We start from the raw sequence: 27,794 nt of genomic DNA on the forward strand, positions 1-27,794 counted from the left end.
ATGTCATTGCTCGAAGCACCAAAGAACTAAAGAAAAGAAAAATGACCACGCAATTCACACTCTGATGGACGTACACCTACTGCTCCTGCAGGACCACATCACCATTAAAGCCCGTTCCATCTCTTACAAAGTAGTATGATCCAGTGAACACCATACATATCAGATGAAGTTCCATCTCAGGGAGCCAACACAAGAAACCCCAACATTGCTAGATTGGTAATAAAGAAGCATTAAATAGGAAAAGATTGAAGACAAGCTATAGGACACCGCTTCACACACACGCTTCATCTCCTCACTCGTGAAAATACATCTTAAGGATCACCTCCTCTGACAAGAGTAAGGGGCCCTCTACTCCTTGACCTGTTAGGGCCAGCCACTATCACATCCTATACATAACCTTGAACCATACCCTTCATCTGCAGAATACTCAGTCTTGAAGCATTTCTTTTAACCCTTCTTCAGTGTACAGCGCTCTGTTTCTCCTTAGCTAAGTTTGGGTTTTACAAGTGCCAGTATCACAAATACCAGAAAGTGCCTGTGAAGGGCTAAAACAGGCATTAGATGATCTCCTTGAGCATTACTAGCTGTGTTTAGTGCTAATGAAAAAGGGACGAATCGATTCACCTACACAATTAAATGTCTGTCTAGTAGGGCCAACATCATTTTTGCCCATTGACTTGTGCAGGTAATTTGCTCCATGATTGGGAATATATCACACCTTTGCTGATTTCTTTGCCAGTTTTGTTTCTGTGCTGACGGAGGGAATGTCTGTCAAGCATCCTTTGTGTAATACTTTGGTTGTTTGTTGTTTGTCGACTCCCAGTGGCTCCCCATGTCATGATGGTCGTGTTCAGCCTGCCTTTGATTGATAGAAAACAGCACTTTTGATTCTTGAATTTGGTAGTTTTGCTATTGACATTGTAAGGATTAGCTACACGGACCGGTATACATCGTGCTGGTATCCAAAGCAAGCATGATTGATTTAAGGTACCCCATGGTAAATGGCGAAGTGTCAGTCGTGACCCACAAGAGAAACAATGCTCAGGTTACTCTGCAAAGAGGTCAGCTAACCACCCTTTTAGAACCCGACCCCGAGACCTCATTTTCGTTGACTGCCATAGCATAGCACTCAGGTTTCCCAGGTACATATGTGAGTAGGTCCTGTTGTTTTCTTTTCATTCCGGTACTCATAGTCTTGTTTATCCCGTTATAAAACCAGGACTACAAGTACCAGAATGCAATTCAAAACCCTGGCGTTGATACGCCACTCTCGCTTGGACCTGGGAAACTTCGTTCTGGCCATACATCCAGCTACCCCTGATTTCTGAGTTACTGGAATCCGCCACTAAGAAGTTTGTTAAAGGCGCTCCTCTCTGTTTCCAGAGAACACGTAACTAAGCTAATATTGACTGTCAAAGTATTTCACTGCGCACAAACCAGGCAACGTGGCTCGGGTTTTGTAGTGTCTGCTAGAGGTAATCACGTTTTATCAGTTTCCACCTTGAGGTGACATTACGCGTTGAGAAAGAGAACCTTTTAAAACTCTGCAATTGGAAGGCGACAATACAGCCAAATAAATCACATTATATGAGCAGTGGTGAGGTACTGCCCCCTGTCAAACCTGTATGCCTTGTTTTTCCAGTTCATAAAATTACTGTAAATAGGCAAAGGGCAGTTTAAGATACATACCCTTTGATGTATTTGTCCCCTCTGCATACACTAACTTAAAACCCACTTATCACAGAGTTGTTCTGACTGTGACTTTGATGGAAAATGACACCTATTTGGTAGGAAGTTGGCTGAGATCACCCCTTCTGAGCTGTTTCTAAGTTTTATTACACTTTGTCCTTGAGGTGCATGGGTTAGACAGAGGAAATTATAACCTCTTATTTATGCAATACGATCTCCTTAGTAGTAGAGGTGGGTGGGATAAAAGAGGGAAGGTCTATTTTCTAATCATCTAGTCCTCTCCTTTTGCAGGAGTCACCACAACTAGTTGCACAGAGGCGGAGCAGACATTGTTGTGGCCAGAACTCAAAGGAACATGTCATTTCCACATCCAATGCCACAAGGACAGGGAGAGTAAAGCCAGGTGTGCCTTTAAATTGCGGCTGCCAAGTTCCAACTTGGCATTAGTTCACATCAACAGCACAACCAGCAGATAAGTGTCTATACTATTTCCCCGATTACAGCTTAGTATAAGTTTAACATCATGCACGTGTTAATTATATATGTAAGTTTTACATTACCCACTGATGTATTTTGTTTACTGGGTTTCCAATCTTCTGTGTAGCCGTAACATTGCATTATGGGAAAGGTTGGTGTATTCACCTGTATTCATTGTTAATTTTAAATGTACACGGAGGTGAGGATTATGCTTCTCTTTCTATGCTTTATTTTCAACAGCAGCCAATAAATAAAATAAGGCAACTTACTGCCATGTCAGCCAGGGTTATCTCTAGAAAGAATTGTCTCCCAAGTTAAAATTGACATGCGCTGTATTAGATACCTATACATCCCATTTCCACAGTTGTCAGCCACTTACATGGAAAATAATGTTGGGAAGAGGACGATGTTCCAAAGGAAGAGCATTGTGAGCCGTGAAGCAGGCAGCGATATTCCCACCAGAGCAGATTTTATGAATTTAGAAAGATCTATGCTGACAGTACCGTGAAAGCAGGTGTCAACCATGTTCGAAATTGGAAATAACTTGGTTGGAAGACGAAATGCCATAAAGAAAGGAGTCACTATAAGTAAAAGCATTGACACCCTGTCTGATGCCATGAAGACAAACTGCTCTCACCAATAAAAGTAAAAGGCAGAGAAAAGAACAGCAGCACGTGATATCAGGTGAAGGAAGTAAAGTGCAGTCTGTAGACAATCTAGCTTCGACCACCACCATCCTATTCTATAACATACTGAGTGAAGGATGTGGTCCAAATGTTTAGTGCATTAGAGGCACCTCATAATATTCAAATAGGCTCGAGTAGAATCAGTACCCCTGCACAGGAACAGGGCCAGACTGGCTATAGCGGGCATCGGGCATTTTCCCAGGAGGCTGGAAGGGTGCGGCCGGTTTTGCAGTGATGGGGGCCGGTCTTATTGGGGGCCGGTTTTGCAGCAGTGGTACAATATCGGCACCCAGTAACAAAAGCAGCAGTGCTTCGGACTTGCACCCCGACTCCCCCACCTCCGGGCCGGGGGCTGGTCCTTCAAAATTGCCAGGGCTGCTTTGGGTTCCTAGTCCGGCCCTGCTCATGAAAGTGAAGGAGCATCTAGGATAAGTTGTGCGTCTGTGTGTGAGGACCAAAGCTCGAGGTACAGTAGAACGCGCAGTGGGGAACAAGTTGAAGAAGGTTGCTTGACAGCCATTCAAAGAAGTTGCAAATCACACAAAAAGCATTAGCGAAGCAACATTTTATTTCAGTTTTTATTTCTTTTTTGTTCTTTCATTTTAATTAGGCACTGTTGAAATTTAAGTTGTGCTGGTGCAATTCGCCTAATTTCACTTTATGATTTTAGGTGAAACTATGCCACTTTGCATAATTACAAAACATTTGATAGTGGTTGTTGCTCCCAGGGTGCATTTTGCACTAAAATATTTTGTGAAATGCGAGAATTGCATTTTGTGTAATTATGCATGATTTCACCCAAATTTTACTTAATTATGTGAAAGCAAATTATGCAAATTACGCACACCCCTAATTTTAAAGCACATATAGATATTTCATGAACAGAAAGATGTCATGTTGTTACCTTTTCGGATTCTACACCTGCAAATAATGAGTTGACTTTATGTTAATATAGCCAAAAATGCATATGTGTATTACTTTTGTCATATTATATTTAATGTTTTGTACCTCAAAAGATTTTAGTGTGATTTCTGACTTGAGTTGCCTGTCCTCACCACCCCCTGTAGAATCCTATAAAAGTTAGGGTGATAGGGGCACATAATAATCATATGAGCTGTCCTCATCAGGTGTTATCGAAGAGCCTAGTAACTGGGTTGTCAAATATTGCTCAGCAGGCAACTATTTTGTATGCAGTCTGGGGTGCGTATTGTAGGGCCCCTCCCCTCTTGTGCAGACTATGAAATCAGCTTTTAAGCTACCCAAAGGTACGCTTTATGACTGAACATGTGTTTCTGTGCCCTACATTATACCTTATTTTACTGGGAGTGGGTACATGAATGCATAGGGTGAGTATCTAGGGCTTTAAAGCATAGTCGCCATCACCTCCAGCGGCGATATAGCACATGTTATGTTTGTCAGATCATGAATGTCGGCTGTATAAAGCTTGTGCCTCTATCTTAACCTACCCAACATAAAGCTGCCTCCAAAATCACCTCTGGTCAGGCGGCTGAACAGTCCAACGTGGTGGATCAAAAGTTTTCTAGCTTTTGCGTCAAGAATTTTCAATTCTATTAAGGACACGGAGGTGAGGATTATGCTTCTCTTTCTATGCTTTATTTTCAACAGCAGCCAATAAAAAACCTTTATTTAAAAAAAACGACATTTCCCAGAAACATGTTGATCACATGACCAAACATAGAGTATCTCACATATAAAAAACCCCATAGCATGAACACTCGTCCTCTTTCTCTGCAACAAAACGAACAAAGTCTTAACCAGGAACTTGCAGGAACAGTCCCGAAATTTTAACATCCTTAACACAAGTCCAAAACAGACTATCCAGATTCTCTCAAAGATCCTGAAACGGTAACTCCAATCCGCATATTTCAAAGGAAAAATAACTCCCAGACAATCAACCAGCGAACTTCAAGTTTGCTTCTGATCATTTCCTAAAAGTAAATAAAAGAAAAAACCCATAAAAACTATTCCCTAAAAGAAACATCTACTTAAATGCCCGGGAGGGGATTTATTAAACACTTGATTTTTTTTTTAAAAACCTGAAAAGTAATATTTATACCTTACGATGTAGATACACATCTCCTTTGGGTGGGATAATCCTTGCCTCCGTGTCCTTAATAGAATCATAAAGGTAACCATAGTTGGGTCCACTTCCAGAGTGTCTGAAACCTTCCCTGCTAGGTCAGGGCATAGGCATTCAGAGTGAAGCTTCACTCTGACTTCTTTGTCAAAACCCTGTCGGAGATGGGATTAGACATAAGAGACAACCTCTGGTAAAGGAACCCAGTTGGAGGACCTGGGGTGAAGGATCTCCATAGGATCAAAGGTGGACTTGGACCAGGATCCAATCCGCGATCCTGGTGCCTTTTCTTACTAGGGCCCGGGGCGTCATCTTGGTCGCTATCTGATGAGTTCTGAGAAGAGAAATCAGAACTCAAAGCATCTGGGTGTTTGAAAGCATCATCCGAGGTAGACGCTTTTGCCTAGGAATGACTATAACCATGGTCCGCCAGGACGGAAGCTGAAAATTGTTCAAGGGCATCAGAGTGCTAAAGTTTCCCCTGGGACTTCCCTTTAGATTTACCACCAGGAGGATTAGCATTCTGTGTAGCTGATTCTGAGGCCGGTAGTGGGGGCAGCCAGCCCTGCTGCCTCGCAAATCCCTTAAGGTGAGGAGTCAAAGGGCCTAAAGCTTTAGCCAAAGCTTTATTGACTGAATACTGAACATTAGAGTCAAGGGCCTCAACAAGGCTCTCTTCAAATGAAGGACCCAGGTCCTGGGTCTTGTCATGTGCCTCATAAGGATCATAGTGAGCCATTGAGCCTATTCCAGGAGGCAATTAACTAGCAATGTGATTTTACTACCCTGGGCACACACAGATGCACCAGGGCGTCAGGAGCCACCAAAAAACTGCCTTTGGAGAAGATTTGCACCACCTGGGGATTGAGGCAAGTAACCAGCGATGAAGCGCACTGCCAAACGCTCTTCCCAGTCTCCCGGACGTGGAAAAATTCACACATAGCCTTATGTGCATGCACGTGGCAGCAACTAGTCTCGAGGGACTAGAAGGTAAAGATTGCGGCCATCCAAGATGGCACCTCAACCGGCTCCACTCCCGCTCCACGTAAAACAGGTCCGCGAGAGCCTCACGCCCTGTGGAGGCTGTAGCGCTCCTAAATTAATGCAGAAACACTTGTTATCTCATACAAATGACGCGCGCTGAAGCTCTTAACCTACAACAATAAATAACACAATTGGGGCGCGCTGACGCGCTTAATCAACAAGGCACATAAACACAGTAGCAATAGTAATAATATAAAAAGACGACTTAACTGGCTGCCGAGCAGCAAAGAAAAGAGGAAGAGTGTTCATGCTATGGGGATTTTATACGTGGGACACTCTATGGTTGGTCATATGATCAACATGTTTCTGGGAAATGTAGTTTATTAAAATAAAGTTTTTTTTATTAGCTGCTGTAGAAAATAAAGCATAGAAAGAGAAGCATAATCAGAGCCTCCGGTCCTGACATAGAATTATGTACAGAACTTCCAGGTTATCTAGCCATAAGGTTTGTGATCAGATTTTCAGCTTTACACACAACTTGCATGTTGAGAAAGTGATGATTTTGCTGTTGTGGCAGAGGAGTTCTGTCGCAGACAGAGGGCATATCAGGACTTGTCCAAACTGTGCATTTAATTATGTGAGAAAAATGTGCAATTCAGAATTGCACCACGGTATCCCGTATTTCTAGAGCTGTATTTGGAAAGAAGATATGATTGGGAATTCTTGCCAACAGCCTTTGTGGCATTCTTCCTGTTGTTGCTACAATCCCCTGATACCTGCCAGAGGATTGGAGGTACAATAGATATAATACCTTCATATGTGTCGGTATAACCACGCTTCTCTGGGTTCTTGGACCTACCAATTGATAAAACGCATCAAGTAGGGCGAGTAGGCCCAGGCTCCTTAGCCTGTACTTAAAAATAGATTTCCTACTCTATCTGCTTAAGTGTTATGATCCTTACCGTAAAAATCTTTTCCATGGCGCTCTCTCTCTAATGCATTGCCAACAGCCTCATCCTTCTGGCCATCACACAAAGTGCAACCATTTTGAATAAGAAGTTTTGCTCTTCCTTTCCACATGATTTTACATGCTCTTACTTGGTGTTAATTAGGCTCTGCACTGTTGCTCTTTGGAAATTGTAATTAAAAAATCACTATTTGAAGTCTCAAAAATTATGATTTCCAATTTGCCCTTAGTACACTCCAGTGTACATATATAGTGGTTGGAAACCAGTTTGTGATTGGGTTGTGAGTGACTTGCTAAACTTTCGTTCATTTGGCCCTTGTGTTTTAGTGCATTCGGTTATTTAAATTGTGAGTCTCGATCCAAACTTTTATTGCATATAGGCAATAATTCAGCAATTAAAATTCATTAGGGGCGAAGTTCACAAATTTGTTTGCACACCTAGGCTTAACTTAGTAGTGCACGCATTGCTTTACAAGTCTAACTTAATAGTATGTATTTACAAAATATGAATTTATACTAGTTTGAGGATTAACTGACATATAGTATTAAACCAGTAGATTGCAAAATTACCTGTGAGCAAATCTCTGAATGTGTTCTGCAGAGTGGGGTTGTCCTGGTGCCTTGGAAAGGTGCTGGAAACACACACACTTAAATTTGTGGGTATTCAAAACCTATACAAGCCACCAAGTCCTGGAAGCAGTCCAAGATTTAGGGCCTGATTTGGATCACAGCTGAGGGGTTATTTCATCGCAACGGTGATGGATATCCCGTCTGCCGAAATCTAAATGCCATCTGTGGTCCATTGTTGCAAGTTGAAGTGGGTAACTAACAATGCATTTGAACATAGCGCAGTGGGGCAGTCTGGGATTTTTATGATGTTTTGGAACCTTTCGTTATGTCACTCAGAAAAGCCCCACTAAAACTCCTGAAATTTGGTTCTAGACTTTCACTTTACTGACCGACCGGGATGAGCTAGTCAGGGTAGTGGTTGTGGCATCCAACCCACTTTCCATGGCCCCTGGAGGACCTCAAAACTTTAATCTATTCTCACCCAGTTTAATCTGAATTATGAGTGTCAGGGGCATATTCTTAGAAGCACACACCTCTGCTGACAATACACAAGTTTATATGATTCCCTTCTCACCAAGGTGTAATTCAGATAATAAATCCTACTTCTAGTCATACGTTAGCATTGAATTTACAGATCTGCATTTTTTGGGTTTCATAAAATATTCTGAAAGTACTGTTGAGAAGTTCAACAACTGCAACTTTCCACATGTAGGGACTTTTCGAAGCATTTACACTTGGCAATGTACATAGTATAAATTGGTGCGTGCATAAATACCTTGGATATGTACATTTGAACTTGCAGACTTTTTTTTAGCCAGGGCATAAACTCCTTTCCTAAACAACTACACCAATATTTGAAATCATCCCTCACATTTCTACTCTAGATACAGACTTTCTCTTGTCCCTGACAGGAGTAAGGGCTTGATTTAGATCTCGGCAGACAAGTTACTCCACTGCAACCATGACAGATATCCCATCCGCCTAAATCTAAATACCACAGATGACAAGGGAGTCATGTAAATTTGCGTGTTTGCAAGAGAGATGTGTGCTTCTATGGATATGCCGCTGACACTCATAATTTCAGATGTTCACATGCACCCAATTCAACTAGCAACAATGGACATTTCTGTAGTACAGTTGTGCAGACTCTGTCGGACTGATTGTTATTTTCTACACATTCACAATATTTCATAACCCAAATTAAAGCTTTATTCTCTGGCAGTATTGGGTTGGTTCTCTGGCACATGCGGGATTATTCTCTGACCCAGTTGGATTTGTTCTGTACCTTCGTGTCTTTTATTTTTTGTTGGTTTTGTTATTATGTAAAATGCTTGTGATCTCCACAGACTGCTTTACTTAGACATTACTGTGAGCTGTTTAATTTTTCATCTCTACAATGTATTTAAAGAATTGTGTTCACTGTCTTCGTGTATCGTAAGGTTTTGCTTTGGAATAACTATGCTCTACATACGTATTAATATTATCAGATGGCAGTTGATTATGGTATGATGAAACCTGGAGTTATTACATACCCAATAACCTCTCTCATATTTCCCCTATTGAACATATGCCTTTGCTTGAATGGAGTAATGATACTGATTCTGGCTTAGCCTGTGTCTGGCATTGCCCAAACTGTGCAATAGAGATCTGTAGTCGCCAAGGGAACAAGACTGACTCTAAACTCTGTTTGGACAATGCTATCAGGTGGGATGTTCTACGTGCTGTCACCTCTTCTGGAGACTCTGGTTCAGGCTCATCTGGGTTGTTTTTAGATGGGCACTATTACAGAAAAGACAGACCAGACACACTAGGCCACAAAATCACCCTGTGCAAGAATTAAAAATACACAAGACACGTGCACCTCAAATGTCACCATAGATGGTCGTTTTAGAGACATGGTGAAGATTAGAGTCTTAGAAAAATATTTGATTTGAAGAAAAACTATTGCCATCTAAAGAACCACTAGTGAACTGACTAAATTATTCCCCGACTGTTAGAAATCTGTCTCTAGTTGGCAGTCGGTTTGAATCCTGTCCAAGTAGGGACCCTCACTCTAGTCAGGATAAGGGAGATACCCGCTCAGATAACCCCTGCTCGTCCCCTTGGTAGCTTGGCATGAGCAGTCAGGCTTATCTCAGTAGCAATGTGTAAAGCATTTGCACATAGCATTCAGTAATAGAGTGAATGCACTATAAAAGGACACCACAACAGTTTTAGAAAAATAGCCAATATTTATCTATGTAAAACAAGACCAAAATGATAAAAATCCAACATACAGTGCTAAAGATGTGAATTTTGTAAGATTTATCTAAAAAATACAGTTCCTTGATGTCAATAGCTCCACCTGGGGCTATCACAGCGTCATGAGCAACAAAACCAACAGTTCAGGCCGGCTGCGACGTCGCGGGCCAGCTACGGTGTCGGGAAGACCTGCAAACAGTACCTTGGATTTGTAGGGCATCGTGATCCTCGCGGTGAGCTCTAGAGAGTGGCGTTGCTGGCGTTGCGGTGTTGGTTCTGGAGTCAGTGCGGGAGTCTTCGGGCCCTTGAAGTCACACACATGCGGATCAAACTCCGGGCTGATAAAGTCAGGAGCACTGGCGTGGATGGCATCAGGGCTGCGGTGCGAAATGGGACCGTGTCCAGCGGCATCAGTGAGACCAGGGCTGCAGTGTGAAGTGGGGCAGTGCGATGTGCAGTGTCACGAGGTCACGGTGCAGGCAGCGGCGTCATCGTTGCTGAAACGCTGTCGTCGGTAGGCCTCAGCCAGCAGTGCAGTGCGGGATGGTACGGTGCTTCATGACCCTCACGAGCGGTGTCTACATGCCAGGGTGCAGGCAGGATGCTTGTTGACGACACTGGAGTCGATGATGTTGGCGTCAGTGGACCGGGGCTGCGGTGTGGGAAGGGATGGTGCTTTGCGTACCTCACGAGCAGTGTCCACAGGCCATGGTGCAGGCAGCGGCGCTGGTGTCAGAAGGAGCGGTGACGTTGGGGATGCCTAGGCTGCAGTGTGAGCAGGAAATGCTGGAGTGCGGGCCCACAGGTCGCGTTGCGAGCAGCGGCTCGGTGAAGTCGTCCAGTGGTGGCATCGGTGAGACTGGGGTCACAGTGCGAAGCGAGGCAATGCGTCTCCGTGTGGCATTGGCAGGTCATGGTGCAGGCCAGCGGCATCGGCGGTGGCACAGTAGTTTCTCCTCTTGAGCAGCACAAAACACACAGTTCCCAGTGCTGCAGGTCGAGAAAACTAAAGTCTTTGGTGTCCCAGAGACTTCCAACAGGAGGCAAGCTCTACTCCAAGCCCTTGGAGAACTTTCTCAAGCTGGACACATAGCAAAGAACACTCTTTGCACTCTTTTGAGGCAGAAGCAGCAACTGCAGGCCAGTCCAGCAAACCAAACAGCAAAGGGACATTACTTCTCCTTCAGCTCTTGAGCTCTTCTCCTTGGCAGAGGTTCCTCTTGATTCCAGAAAGATTCTAAAAGTCTGGGGTTTTGGGTCTTCCTCTTATACCCCTTTCTGCACTTCACTAGGGACTTACCAGTAAATCAAATATGCCAATCATGGATAAACCAATCAACAGTAAAATTTACACCAAGAGCATATGCACTTTAGCACTGTTTTAGCAGTAATAAAGTGCCCAGAGTCCTAAAGCCAACAACAACTAGTCAGAAAAATTAGAAGGAAGGAGGCAAAAAGACTGGGGATGACCCTACAAAAAGGGCCATGTGCAACACGGACCGATAGGACTGGGCATGATTATGGCGATGTCGAGATATATATATCATGCTCCCCTCATGAAAGTAGTACCTCACATGGTAATAAGTTTGATAACAACCTTTTGGATGCAAGAATCACAGATTGTGAAATCAGTTTCACTAGTTCAAAATGGCAGCCATTTTCAATTAAACCTACTTGAGTATTGTTCAGTAGCACTGGTCCCTGGTTTGTGTTATGCTACATATGCAGGACTATAAAAAGGGTTTCCAACATGGCGCAGTGTAGTACGCCAATTTCAAGCTTGTGATACCCTATGTGCTGGTCCTGAAGCACTCTCCAAGGTAAGGTGATTTTATGGTTTATGTTGATTGTGGACATATAATTGGAGCGGCAACCGTTTTTTTATTTAGTATGTCATTTTACCTTCCAGGAGTTTTACATATAAGTTACAGTTGTGAGATGGTACACTTCGCATCTTATCTCGTGTACTTTAGGTGAGCCTGCATGGTTTGAGGATTTTTCATGTCTATAATTTTGATTTGGCCTATGATTGATGATTGGGTACTTAGTGGTTTTGATATTTTCTCAAGGTGCTTTGTTTGATAATATATTGCCCAAGAGGGGCACCAAATAGACTTGAAATGTAAGGTGAGCTTCTAGTATAATATCATGTTGACAGTAATCTGGGGACTATCTCTGTATTCTTGGTGCTTCTACAAAGAACACTGTTCTCTAATAGTTTTCCGTTTCCCACTGGCTGTTTTGAAGTTTTATGATTGCCTGTGAGGTATGTAATGTGGTGTGTGATACACTTAATAGACTTTTAGGTGACAGTTTGGCCATTAACATTTTGAGGTTTAATTTGATGGTCTGTATCTTGGTGTTTTAGCCCTGGTGAAGTCTGCAACTATATCACCGATGAAACACATGTTGTCTATGATGTTCTTGTGATGAAATTAAATTCGAGGTACATCAAGACATGGCTACGATGTTTTTGTGACAAAATTAAACTGGAGGATCGCATTAATCTGTATACCAAGACATACAAGAATAAATGAACTTTTGACAAAAGATTTACATGAGCTCTACATATATTAAACAAGTTGAGTGCTTGAAATCCTTGTTGCTTCTTTGGTGGACTCTCTGACCCAAGAAGAAGTGGTGGCTCTTCTACATTTCGAGCACCCAAGAGACCTCTGGACTGAGCTACTATTGGTAGTAACAATAATAATAATATTGGGAATGTGTGTGCCATCTTCCCAGCGACCCATCCTTTTCTGTTGTTGTTCATTTTTGTTGTAGTCAGTAAAGATTATCTAAATTTAGATCTTTCTTCCAGGCAATACTCTCCAACAGGCATTAGCTCTAGGGTTAGCAGAAGACTAAAACTTAATGATAGTGTTGTATACATATTTTCCAAACTGCACATTGGTAATTGTTTTAAGGTTTTTGAGCAAAGAACAGAACATCTATGAATGCGCTCTTCTACCCAGTTTCGGAGTTTAATGATAAATTGTTTTGTACCTTCTTACTTGTTAGGAAAGGAAAGTCTTGTTTTTATCAAATAAACAGACATCAGTATTATCCCAGCACATTGTTACTAACTTTACCCTCTCTAGTGGATTTCAGCTTCTGGCAATCAAGTTGTCTCCAGCCCTTAAGGTGATGTCTACTTCATGCTGCAATCTGTTGCATTCCCAATTCCTACCTCGTCATTCATCGGTTTGGCTTCACCAATTCATTCTAGTAGACACTGTGTTGAACTTTCTCAAGAATTCCTTATTCCTTTAGGTGATGCTTGTGTTCATGTTTTTTCATTGTGCTGCTATTCCATATATTTAGTTGATTCCTCCTGAAGGAAAAGAGGGCTTGTTGTTCAATCAGCAATATTATTTTAAGGGTTTTCCCTATTTGGTCTGTTGCAGTTTGTTCCTCATTGGCTTTTTTACTTAGCCTCTTGCGAACTGTAGTTCTCTTGTGTTTTTGGCTGCTGTAGAGCAAGAAAATGTTCCACATATTACTCACCTCTGCTTCTTCAATAAAATCGAAACTTTCCTTTACTAACAGCTGGGAAGATCTGCTTTGACTTCCGGGTTTCAGTAGCAGGAAGCTCTTGAACACACTTATTTTTGCCTTTGCTTCTCGTTGCAAGGTTTTATCTTGGTTCTGTCATTTTTCCCCATAAGCTATCTTGGCTGTTCTTATTCTGATACTCTTTGTGGACAGTCACAGGTTGGTTAAGGAGAACTGAGGTTCCCTTCAGGACCTCAAACATCGACATTCCTGACATTTAGCGAGACATTCCTCCCCAAACTACAATATTCTTAGGGACAGAAAAAAATCACCAATCAAAATCAAGTAAGGGCGCAGTATTGCAAAGTGCGAACTTGAGTAAGGACTTACACATGCGGGTGAAAACTGTGTGAGTAGGCCAAATAATATTTCAAAACGTTCACATCCTACATACCCTCTCACTCCAGTAAGGCAGTCTGCAGGCTACAGAATCTATAGGTAAAATGTACACTTTGGCGCCTGACTCTTTCTTATTGGTTTATGAGTTCATATTTCTTAGCTGCTCTTTTAGCCTACTCCGCCATCTTTTTTCACAACATATCCTCTGCTGCAGGACTGTCAATTATAAAAAAAATTATAAAATATGTTTTCTTCACATTTGTTATTTTTATCAGCCAATAATACTCCCTCGAGCACTGTAAATGTATTTGACTATTTGACTATATTCTCCTGAGTGTAAAATGCGTGTAATAAATATTGGACGAGCTATAGTGTATAATATGTATTCGAGCTAGTCCCATAAAGATATCTAGCGTCCAGATTTCTGCTCCATGGTTCTGAAAGGAGGGTGCTGCTGGTTGATGCAAGCGTTCACTTTAGAGAAACAAAGCCAATACAGCTTGTCTTCTAAACTGTTGCGATAGTTCTTCACAAAAATGAGCACATTCGTGAAAATAAGTTTGTGTCGATGACATTTGAAGTTGTTGGTGATAGCCGCCATACCATTTAAATAGACATGTGCTTGTGGTATTTGCATTTGTCAGTGGTATAAGGTATCCAAAGCAGTTCAGTTTTTCTAGGTTTACTGTACCTTGCCTAATGTTGCCAATACATTATATATTGGCCATTTTTGCATATGGTACTTTTACAAATGGCATTTTTCACAAATGTAGACATCGCTGACAGCTTTTATTACTAGAAAAAAAATGTGTTTCTGTGATTTGGTCAATACCGCCAAATACTTCAAGAAGCAGAGAAACAGCTCTGTTTGCCTGATACCAGCCAGACACTCTTTTTCCTACGAGCGATACTAATAACGTGTTTAAATATAGTGCTTCATATTACCCTTTGCCAAATTATTGCCAGAGGAATTATCAACGTCAGAAGATTGAATGGCAACATTGGAACTGAGAGGTTTCGAACTCATGACTTGAATATGCATATGTCACGAGTGAGCGCTTGACTCATTGAGCACTACCATGTTGTGTCCACCCCCACTCTAGAATGTGATGAGGGGCCCCTGAGTCTCCTTTATCGCAAGATATTCGTTTGCAGTGAGCTCAATTGGGGGCCACCCTGAAAGTTTGTGGCCCCCCTCATGGTGCCCCCCCACCTGAGGAAAACCGTCCCCCCCCCACCCCCACCCCCAGAGTAGGCAGGAACCTGTGTTAAATCCCTGTGGCTGTCTATGGGTCTAACTATCAGTGATGCAGTAAGTTAAGAGGCACCTTGGCCCATGGTCACGAAGGGCCCATTGGACCCTGCTTCCGGCTTGCTTTCACTACCCAGCTGGGGTCAGAGTGCACATTTTGTCTGTCATCCTTGCTACGACACTTTAGCAAACTCATCAACACAGTTCTTCCTTTGCAAGAGGGAAGTTATATTCCCTTTGGCCGGACATATTTTTCCAATGTTGATATATCCCTGCGCACCTGCAGTGCCCAGGCAGCTGGTTTGAGCGTTGAATCATTCCTTTACAGTAACCGCGAAGTACTGTACAGTGCCTGCTGGCTCCGGCGCGGCGTGAAGGGCAGGCACACTAAGGCCTGCCAGGACAGTTAGCGAGACGCCTGGCAGCGGCCAGCGCACTGCACAGATAAAATCCTGCGCGCCGCTGCCAAGCAAAGTGGCATGGAGCCAACCTTAAGCATGCCCGCACAACGTTTGACCAAGTGTGCCCTCCTGTGGAAGCAGACTCAGTTGGCTTCTTGCTGAGGAATGAACGGGGGACCTTACGTGGGAAACATGCATCAGAGGCACTAACTGTTCTTATTTAGGAAGAAAATGTATCCAATATTGTTTTCTGATTATGTGTATATTCTAGTTATATATAGTTCTTTAGAAAATATGTATCGCTACCATGTCATAACAATAAACTATACACACACTCTTTAAACCTGTTTAACTATATTTACTCATTGTTTAAATATGTATATGTTTGTACATATATGTGTGCATATCTGTGTGTATTCATGTGTGCAAGTATGTGTGTGTGTGTATATATATATATATATATATATATATATATATATATATATATATATCTGTATGCTGTTCTATGCTTAAGATGTTCATAGGTCATTGCATAACTCCTAGATAAGTTTTTATACTAGGTACTTATGAATCCCTGCTCTCATCTTATATCACACTTATCTACCCATCACCATATGTCATGTCTCTATCAATCTTTCCTCCATTCCCACTCTGACTCATCCCAAATCCATTCTACTACTTTCATCTCCTAAATAACTCTGCCTAAGCTCTTCCCTCCGCTTCCATATCTAACTCACCCAAACCCCATTTTACTACCATGATCTCCCAAACAACCCTGCTATATATTTATAATATCCGAGGCTCAAAGTAACTCATAATAATACTAAAACTGTACTCATATTTCCCTATACTAATCCACCACTAATTCTTTTTGGGTTCTAGAGTAACGTGCTACTCGCCGAAAAGCGCTTTGACATCTCGTCAGGGGTATTAAACGCTCTATAAATACTATTACAATACAATACAATACAATAATCTGTTAAATGTTGTAATCTGCAACACAGTGATACTGTTCTGACACATTCAGTGAGTATCCGCGGGTGTTTATCTTTCTGCTGTATATGAGATTTTCTTCAAGGCACATATCAATATACATCAGGTGAGACAGCCTAACACGTTAATGCTCTTTTATGAGTGTAAAAGACTGCTTAAAAAAACAAAACAAATTAACACAAAATTGACCTACCATGGCAAAAAATCTTACAGCCTAAAACCTAACCTTATAATAACCCTAAAGTTACTAACACTCAAAAACTCTTAAAACCTCTATCTTTTGCCTAATGGTCAGCAAACATCTTAATGTCTCATCTGTCACCTAAGCTGCAATCCTGTGATTGGCCCCTACTTCAAAATTAGCCTATTCTTATCACTTTCAAAGCCTTGTGTCTGAAAATCACGCTTGCCCATTCACCTCTGGTCCTGGCTAGTCTTCCTGGAAACAAGCAATCCCTTTTTTCACCACTCTGTTTGCATCTAATTCTGCTCACCCCTCCTACAGTGACGGCTGGGGGAGGGGCGAGGGACAGAGGGGGTAAAACAGTAAAAAAATAATAAAAAAAATAAACTTACCTGTCCCAACACTGCCAGCTGCCTCACACTACTCTTCTGATGGTGTCCCAGCAGTCCCTGGGACACCAGCACAGGCTCTCCACGCAATCCTGGCTCTGCTCTCATGCTAAACCTAGCATGAGAGCAGCACCAGGATTGGTCTGAGCGGCTTGGTCTGACGCTCAGACACAGCATGGAAGTCTGTGCAATTTCTCAGCCGGGTTGGAGAAACCTAAGGGTGCAGGTCAGTTTGGCTGCCTCAGATGGCAGGCCAAACTGACATGCGCACTTGAGTGCACTCAGTGGCTCCACTCCCCCTACTCTCTCCCCCCTCCCATGGCCCAGCCCGCCCCTTCATGCACATGCTGGCTGAGCTAACAGTCAGCAGCTGAAAAATGAAACAATTGTTTTATTTTTCAACTGCTGACTCTTAGCCTGGGGCGACACTCCTTCGCCATTGCGAAGGAACTGCTCCTGCTCTCCTACTTGCCATACCAAACTATATATTCAGTCCTGCTCCACTAGCAGCAACAATAAACCACAACGTTTTCCAGACTTGACCTAAAAACCCATCTAAAAAAACCCAATATAATTTCACATTCAGAGGCTCTGGGCTCAACTACACCCCCACAGCCTCTTTTCATTGGCCACGCCCCCAGATCGGACCCTTTTCTTCATTAGCCTACCTCAAGCTGCCCTTAACTCTGCCACCCAGGAAATCCCTATCTAGGAGCTTTTCTGTTCTAGCCTCCAATATTAGCTTTCGTATTCCACCTTCTAACCCTAAAACCATTCCCATAACCACCTCCTCCCTTAAAGCCCCCACTATAGTTCATTACCAATAAACATCCCTTAAAAGTTCATAATCTTCAAGTCCAAATGCCAGCGTGGCTTAACACCTCAAAACACCTCTATCCTACAAATACACCAGTATGTCTCTACTCACCTTCGTCTAACCTTGGTTGCTAACTTGTTACGCCCATGCCACACCCTTCAGGAATCACACAGAACGCATACCAAACCACTGGAACTTTATCTCCTGCAAATTCTTCTTTATGACGGTCAAGAAACTTTTACCCAGAAACTGATCAAATGTTTCTTACCAAGTGAAATCTAGCATGACCTACTCTTCTGCAGTTCTACTGTGGTCGGTAGTCGCTCAGCCCATTCAAAGGCCTCTACACCTCTTCATTTGCCCCTCATGACAATGAACATGCGCATGCCCATAATTTCGTCTTCCCATCTGCCGACCCCAGCCCACTTTCTTCTACCTCCCTATGCTGCATATCCAACATGCTTTTGCACATAGGTCAACCTCTGCCACTAGCCACCCATTATCTTTGGTCTCCCTATGCAGCATACCCCACCTTGCTCCCATACATATTCTGAGCAATTTATCAAAATTAATTCTTCTCAAAATTCCCATTTAACATCCGTTTATGGTATCTGAAAATGTAACAACCCATTCTGAAAGCACATTTAATGCCTTCCCCAGCCTCACCTTGTAGATTGAAACACTGGTACCCCACATATCTAAATCTATGCCCCAAAACATCAATCCGACCATTTCCTGTATCTGTCCAATTTATGTGAGTTGTCACACACTTTACTTTGCTTTACCTCATCCTCATACAGCAGTGGTTCCCAAACTTTTTCGACCCGCGGCTCCCTACATCTATATTTGCCATTGCCCGCGGCTCCCCATTATGTTACTTTTTTTTTTCTTCGGGTGGGCGATGTAAGCCCAGCCTCAGGAGTACTTTAATTATATCAACGAGCATAACATGGATGTTTTGTATGTTTCCTCCTCCCTGCTAGACCACATCTCCTCCAATTCAACCTCTCATTCTTAAACGTCTAAACAATGTAGCCACATCTCCCCCCTGTGTCACAATTGCTGTCCTCCATGCACGTGTTTTCTTCTCTGTTTACAACGTCATTACATTGCCTTGACCACACACACATATCACACCTCACCTTTGGTGCACACATTCTGCCTTCAATCTGGACACTTTCTCCTCTAAAACTACTTAACAGTACTTGATCATTCACCAGTGCTTAATTTGTGCTTGTTGTTTCCGGTGCTAAGCAAGGAAGAGAAAAACGAAATAGTGTCACAATGGGAGAAAACAGCTGCAAGAGTGAGCTGAAGGGGCAGGGAGTGGCTTTAAAATCATTGAAGAGGCCTGAGATGGCTTCAGTATTACACTGCCTCAGTATTCAATTTTCGCACATTTAATTGCAGCAGCCACATGGTTAAAAGGAGGACTTTGGGCACCGGCACGTTTTTATTTACAAATTAAGCACTGCCGTTCACACTCCCACTCTGCAGTTTCTTGAGAATTTAGGAGGCACCGCTGCCTTAAATTATTTCAAAGGCTTCAGCTTTTGATAACTGTGCTTTCCAAGTTCCACTTGGTCTGTACCTCCCATAGCCGTTTTTCTGGCATCCCAACGAAAATTGCCTTCCCCTGGCAGTAAGACTCAGTAAGTAATCTGATTTGGGCATGCAAGTGAGGGAGGACTGTGGTCCTATAATTTATTTTTAACAATTTACTAGCATTTAGTAAACACAAATGGGGAAAAAAGGAAAGGTGTGCTTAGTAATAAGAAAAGGGTGGAAGGTTAATCTTTCACAAAGCAGAAATGCTGCAATTTTCCCCTGGACTTGTCATCAACAAGGAACTAATAATTCTAATAATGTCTTCTAACCTAAATAAACAAACTCAACCTCTGTGTGTGTGCTGAATCAAGCTGTTAGCAGTTTTCTTCTGTCCCGAAACTACACAGGGGCCTCGTGCTCGCCCCTGGGAAATATCCATCTGTTTTAAAAACAGAACATTAGTTATTAATAATACTATAATTACTATATCGGTTCTGCTTAGGAGAATTTCCTGCACATTCCTGTGATCTCCGGTCCTGCGGTGCCCTCTCTCTCACCCTAGATTAGAAATCCTAATAATAATAACTATAATTACCTGATTATTGTAAATTCAACAAGGAACACGTCCGATGTGCACTTCAAGAGGATCCCACGGGAGCAATAACATTCCAGTGCTCTCTTCTGAATTTCGGCTTTTATTTAAGAACTAATCACGTTTGGTGAAACCATGCTGCAGAGGGCAAGACCTTGACAGGTGGGGCTTATGTAACTCTCCCACATAAAATGCTAAAGAGTTACATGGCCGCAAAATACTTTAAACTTGTCGTAAACAGGTCATTTATAAACTGCGCACATAAATCTTTTTAAAATGTTCAATTCATGTTTCCAAAATGTGCGTGGCGCCCCTGGCAACTTTTAACGGCGCACCAGGGTGCTGCGGCGCACAGTTTGGGAACCACTGTCATACAGTCTTCCATCATCTCATTACATCTCCCCCACACTCAAGAAAGTCTTTGCAGACCCCTAACAATTTCTAATGTGATCCCTCAATGAGTGATGCCATTACTCATCCCTTCTGTCCCTGCTGGCACAAAAGCTACCATCTCACAGTTACCTTTCTCACATCCACAAAGGCTATCAACAATTTCATTTGAACCCCCTTCACATTTCTTGCTTTCTTCACAAACAGAAGCAGTTCCACTTTAGCTACCCGACTGGATACTGACCTAGGTTAACCTGCAACAAATCACTTAATTCAGCTGGGCCCAGGACTCTCCCTAGCACTGCCTTAGTTCAGCAGACCCTATTTCCAAACTGTATCCCTAATCCTAAAATCCCAGCCTGCATGTGATACCTTCCACCCACCTACGTCCTATCACTTTTGAATATCCTTGCTGTCTTCCTCCACCACCACACAATCTGGGACCTCCCCCCAATCCAGGCTTTTTGACCAATAATGCCGACCACCCAAGTAATGACCTCAAACTATTTTGGAGTTCAGTTTACATAGTTGACACTATATTACCTCTGTCCTCCCTTTAGGGGACCCTCCAATGCAAACCATAAGAGTTTCTAACACTGCATTCTGCAAATTTTCACCTGCAACATTGGCAGGTTAAAAATGTTTTACTTCCAACTAAGCGCCCACCAGTACAATCATCTAGCAACAGCTGCCGAGGTGTGGAGTAGATGGAAATCTCTCAGCAGTTTACGAGTACCACTAGCCATTTCTCATAAACCCCGGTGATCACATAGGCCGAACTCCCATATTTCAGTAATCATTCCCAATCCCTGAAAGCAAACCTACCATCACACACGTATGCTGAATCCTTTCCTGTCACCAGCCCCCTTTCTCCATTAATCTTCATCTTCTCTAACATCTTCCCACCTTACTTTGAACTATTTTTCCAAACACACCCCACACCAAGTCATCACGTAATGCCTGGATTCAAAAATATATATACCTTTTTTTTAAATGGTTCCACACACCACTCAGGGCATGTTCACAGTAGACGTTCACCTGGGCACCATTACTGCCTCCCTGTTCACTATTGTCTGGGATCCTAGGCTGCCTGGCAGTTCTGTGTGCCCCACTTTCAGGTATTTCATTGCACCTCTAAAATCCTGATTCAAAAGTTGTTTTTCTATGGTCAGCAGTGACCATGATTGTGGTAACTGCCATCTACATGTGTCCTGAGTTTCACCGATTCCCCCAACGCTGTAACATCTCTCATCTTTTCATTTCCCTCTCCCGCAAAACTATTATATTCTCCATGTCTGTCACCCCTTTAACTCTAATGGTGGTAACCCTCACTCAAGACTCAGCTTAACTTTCCACTTTCTTTCCTTCATTTATAGCAACCTCCCCAGACATCCTTCCATTTTCTTCCCTCTCTCCTTCTCACTGTCCATGCCTTTCTTCAATTCTTCCTTCCATCACACTGTTCTTTAGTTCCTTCTTTTTATATTTCAAAATAAATCCATCCTATCATCCCATGGCTCTGCTCTACTGCAAATCAGGTTCAGCTCTCCATCTCTCTTTCAGCCCTCCTTGAGTTTGGGTCAGTTCTCTTTCAGCCGCTCATGGGATTGGACCTTGAATCACTTCTTTAAACCACACACTTTCCACCCACCATGCCTCTGCCAGAATCTCCCTCCTGCTCTATCATATCCCTTCCGAAAACATGGCAAAATAGAGTACTCTATTGGCCCCTCTTGCCTTATTGAAGCCAAACTGAGCTTTCATTCCAAAGCTATACTGTGATCCCTCACCATGCAACCCTGCTTCTGCCAATTCCTTCCTCTCTTTCAGCACTCCACAGGCTATGGCCTTTCTGCAAAACAACACAACTCTCCTCTGTTTTTACATTTTTACGTCTGTCATCCTTACCACCCCCATCCCCACCTACCATGTCCAATGGTTTTCACATGCAGTCAGAAGGCATGTCATCTCCAGTAACTGCCCCATCCTATCCTCTCACAATTCACCCTCCTCCTATTAGACATCCTCACTTTGTTTGTGAAATCCTCATCCAGGTCATCCAGCTTCATGACCTACTGTCTCATCCTACATCACCCTTGGCACCTGTAACATGATGCATCCTACAGCCCACCATCCCAATATGCTCTTTTCATCATCACATTGCTATCAAGTAGGCCAGTACCAACCAATCCCTGTCTTCAGGCATGTGCCACCAAGCTGGCCCAGACTTTGTTGGAGTCATCCAAGCCATACGTGCCTTCTGACTTGCCTGCCACTGCCTTCCCTCCAGCTGCCAAGGTGGCAAGGTGGGCCACCACTCCCTGGGTTTCTTGGTCTACTCCAGACTTTTTGACTCCCTAGATGTTTCCTCTCTATCCATACTTACCTACCTAGCACCTCACACCCCTTGCTATGTCCATCTTTATTCTTATAACCCACCACTCACTGCTCCCTACCCTCTAACACCATGCTCTCTGTCCACCTTGGATCCTTCCATCGACTAAAGCACTTCCCCCATAAAGTCTTTGTTTTTGGTGCTACACCCTGCCTTGTCCTCAGTGTCTAAAGTTTCCATGCCAAGGAATCAATTCTTCCCCCAACCACACCTCCCCTTCTCCATCCTCCCTGACAATTGCCTCTCTTCAAGAGCATCGCCAACTATTATAATGCTTCTTTCACCATTCCTGGTACTGCTGCCTACAAAGGGCTGACAACCAACCAAGTGCTGGTACCTCCGGTCAGCCTCTTAAGAAGCTGCTTTTCCCACAAATTGCTGCTCCTGTACATAGTCTCCTGAACAAGGGAGTGCTGTGCAGCCCCCCATCCCCTGTTACTTCTTTCACACGAGACCCTGCTTCCCAACCAAACCATCCCTTACTGCCATGGAGACGTTCTGTCTACAGCCATCATGCAACAGGTAAAGTGAGTATCCTGTCTCCACTGCCAACCAGTGCCCCTCACATCTCCTCAGCTCGTGGCCCCACTGCAACAGGTGCAACCTTCCTTGTGCAACCCCATCAACAAGGACCACTCCACCTGCCCACTTTATCTTGCTTCTGTCCACCAACCACCTTCCAGATTTCCATGAATGCAGCAGTGAATACACCAATGCTCTCAATGCCACCTTAACCACCTCCAGTCACAAGGACCTGCCTAAATAATCCCCAGCCTCAGTGCCAGTATCCGGTAACAGCAACCACCTCCCCCCGCTTCTCACATCTCTCGCTCTCTAATTCTGTTGCCTGAAATTGCTATGCTGTCCCACAAAACCTCTACCCCACGCTCCAATGCCTACTCACCATCTTAACACTTAGCTATATGAGAATCCCTCCTGGCCAGCCACCTCTCTATCACACTATTCCCACGTTGTACACTGGAAAGAAAAGAAATAGCATTCTTTTATGCATCTCCTGCTCACCCCTTTGGTACTCAACTCACCATCCACTTGACCAATTGGCACCCAAAGCCCCTACCAAGCCGCACCACTCCCACAAAAGGTATCAGAGAATTGGTCTTCTCCATTGCTGTGAAAGTCCCCATTCTAGGAAGAAAATCAGATAAGGACATGCTATTACTAATATGTACAACAAAGAGTCGAACAGATCTCTAGTTAAGGTACCTAGCCAAGCACATAACACCTCTTAGTGTCCTGCACGCAGATGGCATTTAGGTTGCATCACACAGGTCATCAACGAAGATATTACCAATGTGTTCATACGTGATTGGGAGCCATGGCGAGCAAAGTTTAACCAACCTGCCATCTGTGACCATTTCCTGTGGCAGGAAGTCCCTTCCATGAAGAGTGGAACATCTGGAGACAGGAAAACATGGCTTGAAACTACAATCACCAAGTATAAGACACAGAAGTTAATCTACATGTTTGCTACGTTTATTCTCTTCTTTTATGCGCTACGGACCAGATGTATGATGCGATTTTTGGTCGGAAAAGGCGAAAATTGCCATTTGCGACCACAACATGGCCTTGTACAAAGTACCATCGCTATTTTGTGAGTCGGTATCCAGTTATTGTGACTCACAATTCAAGTCACACAAGCTTTATTCGGTCTAATTAACCATCAAAGCAATAACTTACAACAATAAAATCATGATCTATACAAAATAAATATATAATAACAAGATTAGAAAGTAGATACTGAGGATGAGATAAAAATAAAATAAAATGAGAAATCTGCAAGTGTACAAAGAGAAAAAGTTGATATAAATCTTCACATGTGTTTCCCGTCCTATAAATGAGGGGGAAATGTCAGAGTTCCTTTTTGTTGGCTGCCTTTGACTTCCTCATCAATGATTTATAAAAAGTTCAATGGATAAAACAATTGGGTTAAAAAATGTAAAATCAGGGTTCAATTAATATCAAATCACTGTAATCTTTTTTTTTTTAAATGTGTACGTATATGCCAGGCGGACGCAAGGAACTTGCTGACCGCACAAGTTAGGAAAGAGGAGCAATCTCTCGACATCAACCTGAGGGCATCTTTACACGTTCTCAACCCCAAATTTCTACAAGCGGGATGAAGCCATTTCCGCCGGGCAGTGCCATAGGCAGGACAAATAAACATGAAGTGCACTACAGTTTCCACAGAATCGTTACAGCATGGGCATTTGTCAGATAACAGGGTGGAACTCCATGAACTAGAAAAGGACTTCAAAGGGAGGCATCCATACCTAAATCGAACATACAAACTTTTACCTAGTTGATTGATAATTAAGTCCAAGAAGGGTTCGAAGTGGGGAAACCACTTGTAATCGAGGAAAAGAGATGTCAGACTACCATGTGAAGTACATAGCAAATGTTTTTCCCTAACATGGGACCAGTAAACAGATTTCAGGTGGTCCTTGTGAACTCTCCTTAAGTTATTGGGCTGGCTCCAGAAATCACTGAGTCCCAAGGTATGGAACCATTCCGAAATGTACTTGAACCAAGGGATAGAAAGCACGTTTGGTCTATCCAATAAGTCTTGCAAAGACTCCTTGTATATGACTAATTCAGGGATAGTCCAGATGCGAACCCAAAAGGTTAAGGGCCTTAAAGCTATTACATCGGAAATGCGGGGGAACCCTAGGTCCAAAAACACTGGAACCAAGGGCGTGCTACGAGGACATGCCAAAAGTGATCTTGCAAAATTATTTTCCCCCACAGATAACTTGCTAGATTTGGAGCAACCCCAGACCTCAGCGCCATAGACCACGGCACTCTGAGCCTTGACTAGATAAATTTTAATAGCTGGGGAAACAACGTTCTCAGTATTAGACATTTGAAAACATAAGATTGCCCCTGACCTATGTGCTAGGAGAGCTAAGCTTTTCCCTACCTGGGCCTGCAAGTTCATATCGTTGCTGATTCTCACCCCTAAATAATCAATGGAGCATACCTTGCTCAAGGGAACCTCATTGTATAGGATGTTACATCGTTTTGAGCTACCAAGACCAAAGATCATAAGTTTTGTTTTACTAGAGTTAAGTTCTAATCCATGGTCTGCACAAAACACACTAAACCTGTCCAGGAGGACCTGAAGGCCCATAGGTGTTTTAGAGATCAAGAGGGAGTCATCAGCAAATAAAAGAATTGGAACTTTTGAATTGTTCAAAGAAGGGGCATTGTTTTGACAGTCAGTTACAGCTTGCACTACTTCATTGATGAACAACGAAAAGAGAGTGGGTGCCAGGTCACAGCCCTGGCGTACCCCCTGCCTGATATTAATGCGATCAGTAAGTTCCCCCTGAATGCCCCATCTTACTCGAGCATAGGTGTTCTTGTGCAATCTTTGGATTAGATGCACCAAGTTCATCGGGACGCCAATTTTCTTTAAGACTTCCCACAATTTCTGCCTTGGAACAAGATCGAAAGCAGACTTGAGGTCAACAAAAGCAACATACAAATTTTGTTTGGTCAAGGTAACATATTTCCAAAGTAACAGAAAAAATCTAAAAACGTGGTCCATAGTGCTAATTTTTGGACGAAAACCAGCCTGTAGGGGAGATAGGACCTGATTGGTTTGGACCCAGTCCATTAGCCAGTCTAGGACTTGCTTAGAAAAAATCTTTTGAAGATTATCAATGAGGCTAACTGGGCGGTAATTGGCAGGCAGTCCCACATCTCCTTTTTTATGAATAGGGATAATTTCGGCTCCGAGCCACGAGTCCGGAATGGGGCTACCTGCTGCGATGGCATTTGATAAAGTATTAATATACCACGCCCAAATAACGGGTTCAGACTTTAACAGGTCCCCCGGTGTCTTATCAGGACCAGGAGCCTTAGCGGGTTTCAAAGAATTAATAGCTGCTGTGGTTTCAGCAATTGTAAAAACAATGCCCTCCGTGGGACCTTCGATGAGAGGTCTGCGTTTAGCACCCATATGGTCCTTGTGGTACTGTTGCACGGATGAAGCATAAATCTCGGAAAAATTAGCCACCCATCTTTCAGGCTGGATGTGAAGATTAGGAATAGCATTACCCTCTCTGTGCCTGTGGGTCAATAACCTCCAAAAGGAGCCCTCGTCTCGATTTTTGACTGCCTCCAGCAGCTTCTGCCAGATCTCAAATTCCCAATTTTTCTTCTCTAGATCCAGGGCCTTAGTATGGCTAAATCTAGCGGCCCTGATCTCCTCCTGTGAGTGCTTGTGGAGGGCCAGTTTAAGTTTGAGCCTAGCAAGGTCGCAATCATTGTTGAACCATTCTCTGGATCGGATAGTATCAGAAATATATCTCACAGTGGTTTCTTTATAAAAAAAGTTCTGTAGAATATCAATTCAGCATGGATTTTCAGAATTGGAAGACTATCGACCTCTTGCTTTTCAATACCGGAGAACAGCTGTAGAAAGGAAGAATACATTTGTTTGACTAGGAGTGGGTTGGATGTAACCTTTGGCCAACTAACACGAGTTTGCCTGGAGTTCAGGGAAGGGATCGGAACATCGGTGGTCTCTAGGTGTTGTGTTCTCCCAAATGCTTTGTTGAATAAAGTAAGACATAGAGGGTGGTGATCGCTATCATGACGGAGTTCCACCTTCATGTCCAGAGTATGTGACCAAAGCCTGATATCAACAAAAAAATAATCAATAGTACTGGAAGAACACCCTCGCTTGAAAGTGGGGGCACGATTTAGATCAGATCTAGTCCGACCATTACATTCCCTGAGTCCACAGCGTAGGCAAAGGGAGGCCATCTGTGTAGCAGCACAAGAACCAATGCTAAGAGAATCATCCTTCACTTGGGGAATACCCCAGGATTCATCTTCTTCAGTTGTTAAATTACCTACAAGGTTCTTGGATACAAAGGAACAGTTTATATCGCCCCCTATCACCAGATGGTTAGAAGGATGCAAAAGTTCCATATGCTCAGCTAGCTGAGCAAGTACCCTTGATTCCATGCTGGGGGGGACGAACCTTGCATACACGTTGACCAAAGTCACTGTGAAACCAGGCTGAAATATGAGTCTAACACCCAATAAGTCTAATGAGTTAAGGGATAATACAGAATGGTCGCATTGCAGTTTCTTATTCACTAAAATCATAAGCCCACCCATAGGCCTACCAAAGCCTCCAGAGGCAGTCTGAGCTGCGACAAAATAAGTTATAAACCCCTCAACATATATTATCTCCTCC

At 43.1% G+C, this 27,794-nt stretch overlaps 1 long non-coding RNA gene and 1 pseudogene across 1 annotated transcript in view; both read left to right on the forward strand.

Moving 5' to 3' along the window:
* Window positions 1–1,978: 1,978 nt before the first annotated feature.
* LOC138249100 (uncharacterized) overlaps window positions 1,979–27,794 on the forward strand; it is a 133,078-nt gene continuing 107,262 nt past the window's right edge. The window contains exon 1 of the long non-coding RNA XR_011194716.1: window positions 1,979–2,092. This is a non-coding gene — a long non-coding RNA (uncharacterized lncRNA). The remainder of the gene's footprint in view (window positions 2,093–27,794) is intronic.
* Window positions 10,421–27,794, forward strand: part of LOC138248986 (elongin-B pseudogene) — a 28,206-nt pseudogene continuing 10,832 nt past the window's right edge.

This window comes from Pleurodeles waltl, chromosome 8, assembly GCF_031143425.1.
Source record: "Pleurodeles waltl isolate 20211129_DDA chromosome 8, aPleWal1.hap1.20221129, whole genome shotgun sequence".
Lineage (NCBI taxonomy): Eukaryota > Metazoa > Chordata > Amphibia > Caudata > Salamandridae > Pleurodeles > Pleurodeles waltl.